Here is a 16,391-nt window from a genome sequence, read left to right as displayed (position 1 = left end):
CCAAGAGACAGCCAAGGCTGGATCAGAGTGCACCAATCCCCCAAGGACTGGCCAGGCCAAGGAGTGGGAAAAGCAGTGGAAAGCCGAAGAAAGGGGGAGAGAGTGGGCAGGGGGCTCCAGTCCCTGGTTATCAACTCTGGTCTGGTGGGGGGTCTCTGTGTACTGTGTTCTTCTTCCTACTGTCCAAATATTCCTGTTGGGAGACGGCGAGGACAGAAGCCAGAATTTCATCATCGTCCCAGTCGTTCAGACCAAAGGCACTAGGTGACATTTGCTGGATGAGGGCTCGGCATTCCAGAGCAGGGTACAGGGACACGAGGGGGGAGGTGGCTCGGTCTCCTCCTGTCACGGACTGGCTGCTTGGACCTGGGGCTCAGGGGAGGGGGCAGTGCTCCGCTGCTGGGGGACCTGCCACTCCACTCCTCCAGACCACTAGAGGCTGTGGCAGAGCTGCAAGTGGCGCTTGCTTTCCGGGGCTGTGCCGGCCCCGACCTTCCGGGCTTGTTTCTCCTGGTCCCGAAGCCACTGCAGGTAAGACTCTCGTTTGTGGCTTCGCAGTCCGTGGCTCACTTCTTATCCTCCAGCATCTGCTGCCCAATCCACGCCTCCTCTGAGGTTTTAATGGCGTTCTTCGCCAGGGACTGGTCAGCAAACCCTGGCTTGAAGGAGGGGAGCCCCAGGATCAGCACTCAACGCTGAAGATGCCGTGTTCTGGTTCTCACTCATCAGCAGCCCACGCAAGGCCCTCGAGGTTCCTCTGAGCTCCTCCTGCTCGCCGTTTCTTACAGCACAATAGCATATACCACAACTCGTCCAGCCATTCCCCAGTGGATGGGCAGCCCCTCAGTTTCCGATTCCTTGCCACCACGTAAAGAGCCGCTATAAACGTTTTTGTACGCGTGGGTCCTTTTTCCTTTTCCATGATCTCTTTGGGAAAAAGACCCAACAGTGGTATTGCTGCCCTTCTGAGAAAGGCCTCATCTCTAAAATATATAGGGAACTGTAACGATTGGAATAACGCCACCTGCTGGAGACTTACTGTAGAAGAGTTCTGCCCATGAAGGGAAGGTCTTTGAGGGCAAGACCAGGAGTCTTTTCTTCAGGAGTCAGGAAGTGACGAGGACTAGTGGGAGGAGGAAGGAGGAGACTGGGGGCTCTTTCCTGAAGACGCTGGCGGAGAAGGGAGCTAAAAATGTGCTCTCCCTTTAATAGATAGAAATCTAGGCCTTTCTCTCTCTCTTTACCAAATTCTTATTCTCCTTAATAAATGCTTAAAAGTCTAACTCTTGCTAAAGCTTATAATTTATTGGCGACCACTCATTAGATATTTTAGACAGTTTAGCTAGAATTTTAGCCCTTAACAGAACTAAATCAAATGGATAAGAATCCAAGTCATTCCCCAATTGAGAAATGGTCAAAGGAGACATTCCAAGCCCGAGGACTAACAGAGGACCCAGAAGTCCCCCCTGGCTCCTATTTACACCCCAGGACAGAGTCGTCCTGCTTTCCCAGGCTCAGCTGTCCACAATAGTAGATCAGTCCTGTCCCTCCAGTGCCCCTGACCTCGCTGAGCTATACCTCCCAGCCCCTCCCTCAGCCCCACTGCCCCCGCCCTCCTGCTTCCCTGCCCCCACTTCTCTCAGGGCTCTCAGGTGCCCTACAAGGGGCTGAAGCCCAGACAAGTTTTCCCTCCCAGTCTCAGACTTCCTCTGGTCATTCCCTGGCAGATCCATTCCAGAGCCCTCCCTGTCAACTTTCCCTAGCTTCCCCCCCACCTCCACCAAGCCCTCTATTGTCTAGATGATGCCTGTGTGTTAGCTGGGGAGAGGGGATGCTGGGAGGGCAGAATACCAGTTGGATGGAGAGCTGGGACTCAGGGTCATTGAGGCTCTGACTGGTCTCATCCCATCTAGGGGTGAACTCCTGCCTACTTGGTATCTGCAGAAGCAGGGTGGGGTGGGCTAGGGACAGTAAGAGAGGGAAGGGGGTAGTCTTCCTTTTCAGACCATCTTCATTTGCAAGCCTGACCCTCCCAGCTCCTGCCTTCTCTCCATAGGCTGCAGTATCTCCCCAGGAGGCCAGGCCTGGGCCTTTGTCATGCCTATGAGACCTCACCCAATGTAAATCTCTAAAGGCCAGCCTCCTGCCTAGGAAGGGAGAGGAAAGACCTCTCCCCCTCTGGGATTCTTCTCCCTCCCCTGCTCAGTCTGCAGAGGACATAGGACTGCCCCAAGCAGGTATAGGTTCAAGTGCAGACACCAATGTAGGAGGGGAATTAAAAGTTTTGTTTAAGTTACAGCAGAGAGCAATACCCCAGAGGCAGAGATTATGGGGTGGGGGAGATGGGCTTTTTTGTGCTGAGCCAAAGAAGTGGGGAGGGGCTTTCCCAGTGGCTCCCTACTGTGTCATGGGTATTAGAAAGGCATAGAATTAAAAGGTTCCATCTGGTAGTGAGAGTTTTGCTGTTTGCTACCTTTGGGGGGCCATAAAGGGTGGGGGAAGCTGGTCCCTGAGGTGGATAAGAACTAGGGAGAAGATGGGGGAACTTTACAAAATGGAGTCACTTTGCTAACTTTGCTCCCACACAGGATTGAGAGAGAATGGCTCCTGGGAGCAGCAGACCCCCAGCCCAGGTGAGTGCAGCCCATCCACATTCGTGACCAATATAAGAAATCCACGCCATTTCCATCGACCTAAGAGATTGTCCTCAAAGCTGGAAATTCCTTACTCTTTCATCATTTCTTTACACAAACAGGCTTGAAATTGAATATAGAAACCACCTTGCGCTACTCTCATCTTCTGTGTTTTAAGTTGATTCTGTTATGGGGAATGGGGTTTGGGTTAGGGGTTGGGGTTCTTAGCAATTCCTTTTTAAAGAATTACATCCTCTTGCACACAAAAGCAGTTAGAATAAGATGGTAGTTTATTTAGGGGCAAGGGAAGGGAAACCATGAAAGAAATCCTTGGACTTCTCATGGGGAGATAGGTATGGAACAAAGCACGTGGCTCTGAGGTACCAATCTCCTCAAGCAGGAGACCAGCGGGTACTTTTATAGGGGACTGATGGGGTGTGAGGGAGGACCATCCCCCCCTGGTGGTGGCTAGAGGAATTGGGTGAGGGGTGGCTATGGATCTCTCAAGCCTTCTCTCTCTTCCGGACACAAAGGCTGCAGCCACACCCAAGTTATCTCCCCAGGGGTAAGGGAGATCAGAGTGAAGGGTGGAGGTCCCGAAGCTAGCTCAGTCCGATTTGGTTCTGCTTATCTCTCTAGGTGTATCTGTCCTCTGGTTTAGTTTCTCAAGGAGAAGATTCCTCAAGGAGCCCCGGAGAACTTCTGGGGGACTTTGGGCCCACAACAATTCATTTGGACCCTGGTGTCTTGAGCATTGCCCAACCCACCTCCCCACCCATGCTGCCCTCTCTTGTTTGTTTTGAAGGTTCCCCTCTTTACAAGTGACTGACTAGGGTGACCACTTCACTCATTAGTTTCTATTACCTAGGGACCATGTCACTGATGTGTTTGATTATGTCGATTTTCCTAATATTGAACCAGCCCTGCATTCCTGGTATAAATCCCACCCATTCATAGAGTATAATCCTTGTTGATAAATTTCTGTAATTTATTTGATAATATTTTGTTTTAAATGTTTCATCAATATTAATTAGGGAATGTTCTTTCTCTGGTTTAGTGCTTCTTGGTTTAGGTATCAGTACCATATATGTGTCATAAAAAGAATTTTCTAGAACTCCTATTTTTTCAAGTAGTTTGCACAGCATTGGAATTAATAGTTATTTAAATGTTCAGAATTCACCTGTAAATCCATCTGGCCCTGCAGATTTTTTTCTTAAGTACTTCATTGATGGCTTGTTGAATTTCTTTTTCTAAATTGGGGTTATTCAAGCATTTTATTTCCTCTTCTGTTAATCTGGGCAATCTATATTTTGGGGAATATTCATTCATTTCCTTTAGACTGTCAGATATACTGGCATGCAGTTGGGCAAATTAGCTCCTAATTATTACTTTAATTTCCTTTTAATTGATGGTGAATTCACCCTTTTCATTTTTGATACTGGTAATTTGGTTTCCTTTCTATTGTTTAATTAAGTTAACCAAACGATTATCTATTTTATTAGTTTTTTTTTCATAATACTAGCTCTCTAGTTTTATTTATTAATTCAACAGTTTTCATGTTTTCAATTTTGTTACTCTTCTTTGATTTTCAGAATTCTAATTTGGTATTTAATTGGGGATTTTGTTTGTTTGTTTTTTGTTTTTCTGATAAAAGTATTTTATTTTTTCCAGTTACTTGTAAAAATAGTTCTCAACATCCTTCCATACAAGTTTTCCAATTTCAGATCCTTCTCTCTCCCTCCCCTCCCTCCCCCCTCCCCTAGACAGCAGGTAATCTGATATAGGCTATAAATATACACATACATAATAACATTAAACATATTTCTGCATTAGTCATGTTATAAGAGAAGAATCATAGCAATGAGGAAAAACCTCAAAATAGAAAAACAACAGCACCAAAAACAAAAGAAATAGTATGGCTCAATCAGCATCTCTACTCACACAGCTTTTTTTTTTCTGGATTTTTGGGGATTTTTTGGATTTTTTTTTTCTGGATTTGGGTAAAGAAAAGGGAGGGGGGGTGATAAAAAGGGAGGGCATATTGGGGGAGGCAGGGGTAAGAAGCAAGATGTTGGTGAGGAGGAATAGGATGAAAGAAGGGGGGAAGTACAAAGGGGGTAAATAAAATGGAGGGGAATAGACAGTAATAACAACTGTGAATGTGAATGGGATGAACTCTGCTATAAAATGGAAGTGAATTGCAGAATGGATTAAAAGCCAGAATCCTACAATATGCTGTTTACAAGAAACACATTTGAAACAGAGAGAGATACACACAGAGTAAAGGTAAAAGGCTGGAGCAGAATATAAATGGGGATTTTTAATTGTTCTTTTCCTAGCTAGTTTAGTTTCATGCCCAGTACATTGATCTCTTTCTCTATTCATGGAAGCATTTAGAGATATAAAATTTCCTCAAGCAATTGCTTTAGCTGCATCCCATAAGTTTTCGTATGTTCTCTCATTGTCTTTCTCTTTGATGAAATTATTGATTGCTTCTATGATACGTTGTTTAACCAACTCATTCTTTAATTTCCAATTTATTTTTAGTCTATCTTTCTATGACCCTTTATATACATACAATTTACTCCATCATAATCTGAAAAGGATGCATTTATTATTTCTGCCTTTCTGCATTTGAGTGTGAGGTTTTTATGCTCTAATACATGGTCAATTTTTGTGTAGGTGTCATTTACCATCGTGAAAAAGAGCCTCCTCCTGCCTTTTTCAGACACCCTCTATGCTGTGTGGCACTCCCCTTTTACCCCAGTGAGACAGACCTTTCCTCAAGTCCTTCTAAGTTATTTTAAGCTGGAAGGTTGTTTCACTGCATCTTTTTGTAGGTTCTGTAGCTCCAGAATCTGTTTAGAGGCTTGATTTAGTGTTATCTCTGAGGGAAACTGGGGAGAGCTCAGGCAACTTTCTGGCTTCTTTGCCATATTGGCTCTCCCCCTGTCTCTTTCCGAACTCTTGTGCTTTGGCGCTGGTGCTACTCATGTCCTTCTGCCTCAGGTCACACAAGCCTTCTAAAGTTTCTCTGAATCACTCTCTTTACCAGTTCTTGGGTCAAGTCAATAAGCATTTTAGAAAGGCCCTAGCTATGCGAGCCTCACATTTCTAGTACAGAAAGCTCTGAGGACATCTTGCTGCTCTTGTGTTTCTAAGACCTAGCCAGGCACCATCATTGAATGATGGAAGGCATCTCTACTATCTTAAGTAAAGAGACACCAAAAACAGAGACCCTCTGAGTCTGACAAGTTTAAGCATGTCTTTAGGAGCATGTGCAGAAAGGACCAAATGTGTCCTTAGGTTCACTTTATGACATGTAAAACACAAAAACACACCTCTAAGGAAAAAGGTACACACTTTGGACGTTGTTTTAGGATCCCAGGAACTCCAAATTAGGATAAGCCCTGTCATGAACCTCCCATAAGGAGGAGATTAAGATAATGAGGAGATAACCTACTTTTTCTCACTATATACATATATTCTTCCCCCTATTTGAAACACCTCCATGGTGCTCTCCCTGTGGTGACTCAGTATTGTAATAAAACTTGGGAAACTTAGGCATTGAGTCTTCTAGTTCTTTGGGATGCCTCACGATCAATCTGATCAATTAAATCCACCCCCTACATCATTCTGATACTGTCTCTCCTCTATCTGTTCTCCAAATCTGTTGTTTTTCTGGTGAGATGTTTCAGACTCTGTACCTCTAACATCCCAATTTTCCTCTCTGGAGAACAAGCAGAGATTCCAAGTATGAGCCTTCTTCCATGAAATTGTCCTGGAATTTCTAACATGAAATTTACTGGACAGTTTCCCACTCTTAAGTTTCATCCTCTCATCACTGTTATGGCTTCCATCATCTCTACATTTGGTTATCAGACTTCAGTTTGTAGTGAGCTCCCTCTGACTCCATTTTGCTCTCTTGGGACAATAGTTTTCTCTTGTTATTGAACACTTACTGTGTCCAAGACAGGTCAAGTCTTGTTCTGACAATTTGGGTCTCAGGAAAGAGTCTCAGTCTGGGTTAAAAGGAGGGAGGATGAAAGAGGCTTGGTTGAAGGAAAGTGGGTGACTACTTGACCCAGACTTTGAATTATTTCTGCCACTCTAAAATTCCCCTCTGACGTGTTATTTTAGGTTTATTTGGAGGAGAATTTGGAAGAGCCAGGTTATTTCCCTGCCTCATTCTAACATCTTCTCCCAATTTCTTCTTCCATTTTATTTCTGTGATCCTCTCTATTTCTTGTTTGGTCATAAATTTTCCTTATTCCATAGATCAGAGAAGAAAAATTTTCCCATGCTCCCCTAATTTGCTTATTTTTGTTGTTGTTTTGTTTTGTTTTGTTTTTTGCAGGGCAATGAGGGTTAAGTGACTTGCCCAGGGTCACACAGCTAGTAAGTGTGTCAAGTGTCTGAGGTCGGATTTGAACTCAGGTCCTCCTGAAGGTTGTCTTTGCCCCTCTTTCCCTGACTCAGCCTCTATTTCACTGGAGAAAGTGTTCCACACATAGGATGCAACTCTAGAAGGCAAAGGCACCAAGCTTGGAAGGGATAACCTTTTTCAGCTTTAAGGATACAGCCCTCCTGGAAAGCCCTTGGGTCAGGCCACTGAAAATGTTCAGGCAATGGGTCGCATCACTATTATGAGCATTTCTTTAGACCCCTCTTATTAAAGCATGAGTTTCCTTCATCAGAATCACACTTGAAGCCTGAGGCCATAGCAAATATCCAGGGTTCCTAGGTATGCAGATGTCAGCCATCCCTTGACAGTTGACTCTGACCTTTAGTTATACAAATGGTATCTGTGACAAAATGTCAACCAGTTTTTGCAAGAGAAAATTAATATGTTGAGTAAGAATAAAGTGGGCATGACAAATGCCACTGTGCTTACACAAACACTTTGCTTTTCAAATGAATAAGAGGAATGGAGGAGAAATGGCAAGAGCTAGGAAAGATGAACACAAAAAGAGGATTGGCATCTTAGAAAAAGCAAGACAATTTTCCTGAAGAGAAGAACTCTTTGAAGAATAAAATTGGGCAGATGGAAGCTAATCACTCCATGAGGCCTCCAGAAATAACAGAACAAAATCCCAAGACTAAAAGAGCAATTTAAGGTATCTCAGAGGAAAAACACCTGCTCTGGAAGAGAGGGGATTTCATCATTGAAGTACTTGAAAGCCATGAAGAAAGAAGAGCCTAGACCTCATCTGTTAAAAAACCATAAAAGACAACCATACAGATATCTTGCAAGCCCAGAGGAAATTGTGGGAATATGGCAGAGTGAGGCAGGAAATAACCCGCCTCTCCTCAATTCTCCCTCAACTAACCTAAAATAACACTTCAAAGGGAATGTGAGAGTGGCAGAAATCCTTAGACGTCCAGGTCAAGCAGTTGTCCAGCTTCCCTGGACCAAGCCTCTTCCATCCTCCCTCTTTTTATAGCAGATTGGGGCTCTTTCCTAGCACCTAGGTTGTCAGAACAAGACTTGAGCTTCCTTGGACACAGAAAGCCTTGCTTGGGTCTATTGCTGGTCTTGCTCTTCTTGTAGTGCCTTGCAGACTACACTTTTCTTCTGTAGTTTTACTGATCAAATGCTCTTTCTCTTTTGTGTGGAAGGGGCTTCTGGAGAGGGTGACTTGAACATCACCTGGAACCTGCCAAGGCAAGAAAGGAAGAGGAGACCTAAAAGCTGGTCATGGCATACAATCTTGGTGCTCAAAGGGAGTCTCAGATCATTTGTTCCAAGCCCCACATTTGACAGTATACTTGTATCTTGTACTTTTTGCTTCTCATGTTAGCATCTTAGTTTCCCTTTTTCTTTCCCTTTCTCACTTGATTTTCAGTAATTCCTGTGAAATCAACAAGGGTGAAGAGAGCTTTCAAAGAGAGAAAGATTATTGTCCTTTGTTGGTGAAAGCAGAAATTTTTTGAAAATTTTAGACAGAAATATGGAATCTATGAAAACCAAAATCAAAAAATGAATTTTTACCCAAGACTAACACCTATTTCATGTTTTCTTCATTTCTAGAGGAAAAGTCCAACTCTGTAACTGATATCATTGAGAGTAAAGTATTTCAACCTGTGCCCAGGTGGGCACAAGTTAGATTGAGTGAGGGAAGACTGGTCTGTCCTCACAGGGAGGGCAATAACTTGCAAAGACTCACTTTTCTAAAATTTAGAAAGGCAAGTCAATTGTGGAGTGAACTCTTTTTTTCCCAAGTGAAAAACCATAGTCTTTTTTTTTTTTGGGGGGGGGGAGGTAATGAGGGTTAAATGACTTGCCCAGGGTCACACAGCTAGTAAGTATCATGTGTATGAGTCTGGATTTGAACTCAGGTCCTCCTGCATCCAGGGCCAGTGCTTTATCCACTTCATCACCTAGCTGCTTTCTCAGTCTTCTTTTGCCAGGAAATCCACTACCAGTTGTTGAAGGTTGAATAGGATGAAGTGGAAGAATTAATTGACATCAGAAATCCACCATATTCCCTCTGACTACTTATTTCTTTCAATGAAATCCAAGCATATTTTATTCTGCAATGTGGCATTGACCTCAACCTCTGCAGAATGTACCTGTTGTAACGATTGGAATGACGCCACCTGCTGGAGACTTACTGTAGAAAAGCTCCGCCATGAAAGGAAGGTCTTTGAGGGCAAGACCATGCGTCTTTTCTTTGGCATCAGGAAGTGACGTTTGCTAGTGGGAGGAAGAAGGGGGAGCCAGCCGCTCTGACTCATGCTCTTTCCTGGGGACTCTGGCAGAGAGCGGAGCTAGAAATGTGCTCTCCCTTTAATAGATAGATGAATACAGGCCTTTCTCTCTCTCTCTTTACCAAATTCTTATTCTCCTTCATAAATGCTTAAAAGCCTAATTCTTGCTAATGCTTGTAATTTATTGGTGACCACTTGTTAGATATTTTAGACAGACTAGCTAGAATTTTAGCCCTTTAACACTGTACAGAGCGGGCTGTTCATGAGAGATTCTCTTCCTAAGGGGGGATTGTGTTGTCTTCCCAGGGTTCAAAATCCCTACATCAAGAAACTATTTCCTGTTACCCAAGTTTCCTATTTAAAAACTCTTTCCCTGACTAACCATTTAAAGTTGAGATTTAGTTCTCTTCTGAATCTGAAAATTGACACAAGCACCTCTGATTTTCTGTCTTGTATCTTGTCACGTCTCCAAAGGAAGCTTATGTTCAAGGTATTCTGAACCAAGATTGAGTAAACAATTGCCCATGAGTCATTCAAAGACAGGTGGTGGGACAGACTTGACCCATGGTCTGGAGTTTGCCAACCCCTTCTCTAAATTCTTTATCCTCATAAAGTCCAGGCAAAAGGAGACAAGAGTCTCCTTGGGAAGCAACATGGTGTGGTGGAAGAAAAAAGCCCTGGTTTTGGACAGAGGACCAGGGTTGAAATCTACCTCTGATGCTTATTACCCCTGTGACTGTGACTTTGGTGCCAGCAAAGACTTGGGGATTCTGTGAGAGAAAAATCTGTGATTATGTCCATTACTCATTGTGGGAGCATTGGTCTGGTACATGAGCTATCACCTTTAACCCCATATTGTGCCTTCATCATCCCAGCTCTTGTGCAAAGGAAACCAGGAGACAGAAGCCCAATCTACTCTTGCTCATTCCCCTGATCTCATGAGAGACTAACAGACTAAAAATGATCTGTCTCTGCTCCTTTGAACCCTCTGCCCCCCACCCAGAACAGATTCAGACACTCACATCTGCCCCCCAGTCCAGTGCATGATGAGTTGACATCCCAGGAAGATGAGGATCTGTGTTGTGTCTGACTATAAGTACCTGTGGGAAATGGGTCCCATTCAGAAGATTTCTTGGCCCTCTACTACATACCAATGTAAGCATGCACTGATGTTTCACCCCTCCCCATGCTTTGAAGAAGGTGAAGGCTTTTTGAACTCTTCTCTCTTGTATAGTAAATTCTTGCCATATTGATGGTGCGGAAGTAGGCTATGCAAAAGAGAAAGAGGCACAAACCCTGGTCTGCTCCTTTCTTCTCCTTGCCCTGCTGGTGTCAGACTGGAGGTAAGAAAGGTTGCTTGGAGATCTCGGTCATGGAGATGGAGAAAGTTATTGCCTGCAAGCTCACCACACTTGCAGACTCGGACGGGGCCTCTGTGTTTTCCAGTTCAGTGACCATCTTGATCCCCATCATTCTGACATCTTGTAGCCGTTGCCATGGCGGTGGCTGGGGGCTGTGTGGGGCTTCTGGGAATGGGGAGGAAAATTTGCCATTCTGGCTGGAAGTTAGAAGGCGACAGGGCGCTGCTGTGTGTTCTCAGCTGATTCCTGGGCAGTGGTGTTGTTCAGGTGTTATAATTTCCCTTTCCCTATTTTATTTCCTTTCCTTTGATCCTACTGATCCTGTTTGTGGTTTTTTTGTTGTTGCTGTTTGTTTTTTTAAGTTCATTCTTGTTAAAATAAATCTTGTTCTGTTTTGAGGGAGGCTGCCACTCTCCTTCCTTGCCCCAGTGGCGAGCTGCTTAGCTAGCACTCCCCAATTAAAAATTGGTCCCCTGGGGTCAGCTAGATGGCCCAGTGGTAAAGCACGGGCCCTGGATTCAGGAGGACCTGAGTTCAAATCCATCCTCAGACACTTGACACTTACTAGCTGTGTGACCCTGTGCAAGTCACTTAACCCTCATTGCCCTGCAAAAAAAAAAAAAAGAAAAAGAAAAAAAAAAAGAAAAATTGGTCCCCACACAACTGATGATAAAAAATGCTTTTCTTAAAGTTGCATCAGGCTCCTACTGACTGGTTTCAAGGGATGATTCTCATAAAGGGTTTGACCTTTGAGCAAATCTCTTGTCTGTGCTTCAGCTTCCTCTCTCTGGTTCTGAAGTGTCTTTCAGCTCTTTGTCCTCTGACTTCTGATGATTTAGGAGTCAGTGACATTCAAGGATGTGGCTGTGGACTTCACCCAGGAGGAGTGGGGGCTCTTGGACCCCCCTCAGAAGGAGCTGTACAAGGAGGTCATGCTGGAGAATGCCTGGAACCTGCTCTCCCTGGGTAAGGACACTTTGCCTGCAATCAAAGGGAATATCCTTATTCCCTCCTGTGCAGGCTTTGGAGTATCTATGACTTATCAGAGAGGGAAGAGTGCTGGTCTCCTGTGTCCCAGAGACAGGCTCCTTCTGCTTTCTGGTTCTCCTACAGAAAGTCTGTGCATTGTGTGATGGGAACCTGAGGGTTTCCTTGGTTGCTATTGAGCTGCCCCTTAGCAGTCCTAGGTAGCTTCAGGTTAAGATCAAATCCATGTGGAAGCATCTCAGACATGGAACTAATGTCAGAGGTGACTTAGTCTAACCTCTCCCTGGACATGAGTTTTATCTGCCAAGTCTCTGCAAACTGCCCAGGCAGCTTTTCCTTGACCCCCCTTCCTTTTGGGAGGGGTCTAGTGTTTGGAGTATTCTTCTCTTCAATAAGCATACACTGGTCACTCCCAGCTCTGGTTTGTGGCCAGTGTAGCAGGTGTGTCCTTCAGCTTCCTTCTTACTGCCCTAACATTCTAGCAGAGACGGTTGAAAAGAAAGGGAAGGGAGGAAGCATTTCTATGCACCTGCTACTTGCCAGGGGCTTTCTCTCCAATATTGTGGTACTTCCTCCCAATAATCTTCCAAGTTCAGTGATATTATTATTATTATTATTATTTTTATTAGTGGAGCAATGGGGTTAAGTGACTTGCCCAGGGTCACACAGCTAATAAGTGTCAAGTGTCTGAAACTGGATTTGAACTCAGGTCCTCCTGAATCCAGGGCCAGTGCTCTGACCACCGCACCACCAACTGCCCCCAGTGATTTTATTATTATCCCCATTTGACCCTTGAGGAAATTGAACCAAACAGGTTAAGTGACTTGACCAGGGGCACACAGGTAGGAACTGTCTGATGCCAGCTTTAAATCTAGGCATTCCTGACTCCAGACCCTGGGCTCTCTCCACTGCTGCTCTATCAGCTGCCTCTAATTTCTAGAGAAGGGAATCTGAGCAATGAGTCCATCCTTCTAGGAAGACCATGATGTTCCTCCCAGCCTCTCCCCAAAGCTCCCTAAAATAAATGCCATGGAAACGATCCTTCAGGCATCCTGGGAACCATCCTGTGGTCCTTGCTTGCATGCCCCTGTCTTTGGCAGGAAGCAGAAGACTCTTTCCAAAATGGTTGCATCTTTTCACAACTGTATCGACAGTGGATTAAAATCCTAGTTTTCCCACATCCCCTCCAACATCCAGTAGTTTCCTTTTTTCTTAAATTTGCTGTTCTCATAGGTGTGGGGTGATACAAAGCAGAAGGAGGACAGCTTGCTCTGATACCATGATTTAAAACGTGAAAGAGGGTATCTGATTTATGGGAGATGAGGACCAGGAGATATCTCCTGCTAAGCATCTCTGCAAATTTCTCTGCTCAGAAGGTGGCTAGGGGGTAGAGAGTGGGAGCAAGCAATAACAACCAGTTCGGAGCAAATGACAAGGTTTGGAAAAGCTGCTCTGCTGCATGTGATCTGTTGTACTTATGGTGAATGTGTTCTGCTGTGGTTCAGTCATTTCACTCACTTCTGACTCTCTGTGACCCCACTGGAGTTTTCTTGGCAGAGACTGGAGGGGTTTGCAATTTCCTTTTCCAGCTCATTTGACAGATGAGAAAACTGAAGCCAACAGGGTTAAGTGACTTGCTCATGATCACACAGCTAGGAAGTGTCTCAGGCTGCATTTGACCTTGTGTCTTCCTGACCCTAGGCCCATCTCTACCATCTCGCTGCCCCAAGGTGCCAGTTAGGGAGATGTCAAAGGATAGTCTGCCACAGTGAGGGCTACGCTGAGATTATGTGGCTTTGAGTTGTAGTTTGAGGAGAAGCAAGAGATCAGGAACCTCACTCCTAGCTGATCCAGGGAAAAGAGAGTGATTTGGAATGGAAATCCATCTAGTTCCATTGCTATAAGGGAATGCAAGGAGTGAGGCTGATAATGGTTTACGAGGGAGGGCAGAATTAGGGAAGAAAGAGTCAGAATCAAAATAAGAATGGTAAAAATATGGGCACACCTCAGAGATATTGCTAGTTTGAACCAGAGTACCTCAGGAAAGGGAATATTGCAATACAGTGGGGCAGAAGAATTTTCCGATTTTCCAGTGCCTATAAAAAATGTGCATACTTTAATTTTAAAAGATTAGATTGTTAAATAAAATTTAACCCTGATTTGAGGCTTTATGGAGTTGTGATCTTGTAGCTTGTGAAAGCTCTTGCCAACTATTGCTGGCTACTGATTGATCAGGGGGGTGGCTGCTAAGGATTGTGGGTGCCTATAGCAATTTCTTAAAATAATGGGACGTTGGAGTTAGCCTCATCGATTGTTTCTTCTTCTTCTTCTTCTTCTTCTTCTTCTTCTTCTTCTTCTTCTGGCTTCAATATTTAGAGCACATTGTAGGGTTATTAATTGGCCTAATTTTGATACTGTTGTGTCTCACAGAATAGGAAGATCCAAGGAGGAGAGGTAATGAGGAAGTCAACATAAAATAAAAAAAATAATTTTTCTTAAAAAAGGTAAGAATAGGGGCAGCTAGGTGGCACAGTGGATAGAGCACTGGCCCTGGAGTCAGGAGGACCTGAGTTCAAATCCGGCCTCAGATACTTAACACTTACTAGCTGTGTGACCCTGGGCAAGTCGCTTAACCCCAATTGCCTCACTAAAAAAAAAAAAAAGGTAAGAATAAAAGAAAGTTTAGTGGGGAAAAGCCATCTTGCAGTGTGAAAAGAGCATGCCCAGTCACAGGTTTCCAGTTTTACCATCAGCTGCAGGAATGTTGGTCAGGTCCCTCAGCCATTCTGAGCTCATGGTTTGAGTTGTGAATAGAAAGACTGCTGAAATGACTGGTATCCCAGGTGTGTTGTTAGGATTCAATGGGATTATGCCTGAAGCTCTTTGTAAATTAAGTCATCCTGGGCATGTGAGCTAATGGCATTTTCTTTTTTTTTTTTTTAATTAATAAAATATTTTATTTTTTCCGTTACATGTAAAGATAATTCTCAACCTTTGTTTATACAAGCTTTACAATTTCAGATTTTTCTCCCTCCCTCCCCTCCCTCCCCCCTCCCCTAGACAGCAGGTAATCTGATATAGGTTATATATATATATACACATAATAACATTAAACATATTTCTGCATTAGTCATGTTATAAGAGAAAAAATCAAAGCAATGATGAAAAACTTCAAAACAAAAAAACAACAGCATCAAAAACAAAAGAAATAGTATGGTTCATTCAGCATCTATACTCCGCAGTTCTTTTTTTTTCTTCTTGGATTTGGAGATCCTCTTCCATCATGAGTTCCCTGGAACTCTTCTGTGCCATTGCATTGGTGAGAAGAATATAGTCCATCACAGTAGATCAACACTCAATGTTGATGATACTGTGTACAATGTTCTTCTGGTTCTGCTCATCTCACTCATCATCAGCCCACGCAAGACCCTCCGGGTTTCTCTGAACTCCTCCTGCTCATCGTTTCTTACAGCACAATAGTATTCCATTGTATTCATATATCACAACTTATCCAGCTATTCCCCAATTGATGGGCACCCCCTCGACTTCCAATTCCTTGCCACCACGTAAAAAGCAGCTATAAATATTTTTGTACATGTGGGTCCCTTTCCCTTTTCCATGATTTATTTGGGGAAAAGACCCAAAAGTGGTATTGCTGGGTCAAAGGGTATGCACAGCTTTATCGCCCTTTGGGCATAATTCTAAATTGCTCTCCAGAATGGTTGGATCAGTTCACAGCTCCACCAACAATGCATTAGTGTTCCAATTTTCCCACAGCTTCTCCAACATTTATTATTTTTCCTTTTTTGTCATTTTAGCCAATCTGATAGGTATCAGGTGGTACCTCAGAGTTGTTTTTATTTGCATCTCTCTAATCACTAATGGCATTTTTAAATGCTTGATTCTGTCCATTGAAGTTTGAAGTCTTTCCTCTTAGCCTGGGGACATTGAATGTAGATCAGTTTGCTTTCTGCCAATGGTATATAATTATATCTGTGTGACCTTGTGTCTCTGTATATATGTTGTATTGATTGTTTTTACAGAAGGAGACAGTAGAGCTTCAATGAGAGAGCCTACTGCAAAGCTAAGCATTTCTGTGAAAGAATCTCCCTAGCAAAGGTTCATGAGAGATGGTCCCTGTGAGTTCACTGGGAGAAAAATCTGTATTGTCCTTCACAGAATCTTTATGGGAGAAAAACCTTATGGAAGTCATCTTTGTGGTAATGACTTGAGTCAACAGTCACACCTTACTTACCATCAAAAAATTAGTACTGGAGAGAAACCCCATCAGTCTTATGAATATGACAAAGCTTTTCATGAACACACATCCTTCATTATACATCAGAAAATTCACACTAATAAGAAACCTTATAAATGTAATCAATGTGGCAAGGCTTTCACATACAAGTCCAGTCTTGGTAAACATCAGAGAATCCACACTGGAGAGAAACCTTATGGGTTTTGGTAGGAGATATTATAATTTCTCTGATCTGTTTATTAATTTTGTAGGAGAGACTAAAGATTATTTTTCTGATCTGTTTGTAGGAGACAAGCAGATGCAAAAACTATATTTTAATATTCAACAAAAATAGTATCTTTCGACTTGGATTTGATTGGAAAATGGAAATGGAATTCAGCCTCCAACACAGTGTGGTGGCTGTGTCATCTGTCAAAGGGATTTGCAACCCTTAAAGGGATA

At 43.5% G+C, this 16,391-nt stretch overlaps 1 pseudogene; it reads right to left on the bottom strand.

Annotated features, from left to right (window-relative positions):
- Positions 1-111: 111 nt before the first annotated feature.
- On the bottom strand, positions 112-922 carry LOC122748458 (annotated as a pseudogene).
- Between the last annotated feature and the right edge of the window lie 15,469 nt (positions 923-16,391).

Source organism: Dromiciops gliroides, chromosome 3 (assembly GCF_019393635.1).
Source record: "Dromiciops gliroides isolate mDroGli1 chromosome 3, mDroGli1.pri, whole genome shotgun sequence".
Taxonomy (NCBI): Eukaryota; Metazoa; Chordata; class Mammalia; order Microbiotheria; family Microbiotheriidae; genus Dromiciops; species Dromiciops gliroides.
Note: the sequence above shows the minus strand (reverse complement) of the source record. Positions and strands in the feature narration are given on the sequence as shown.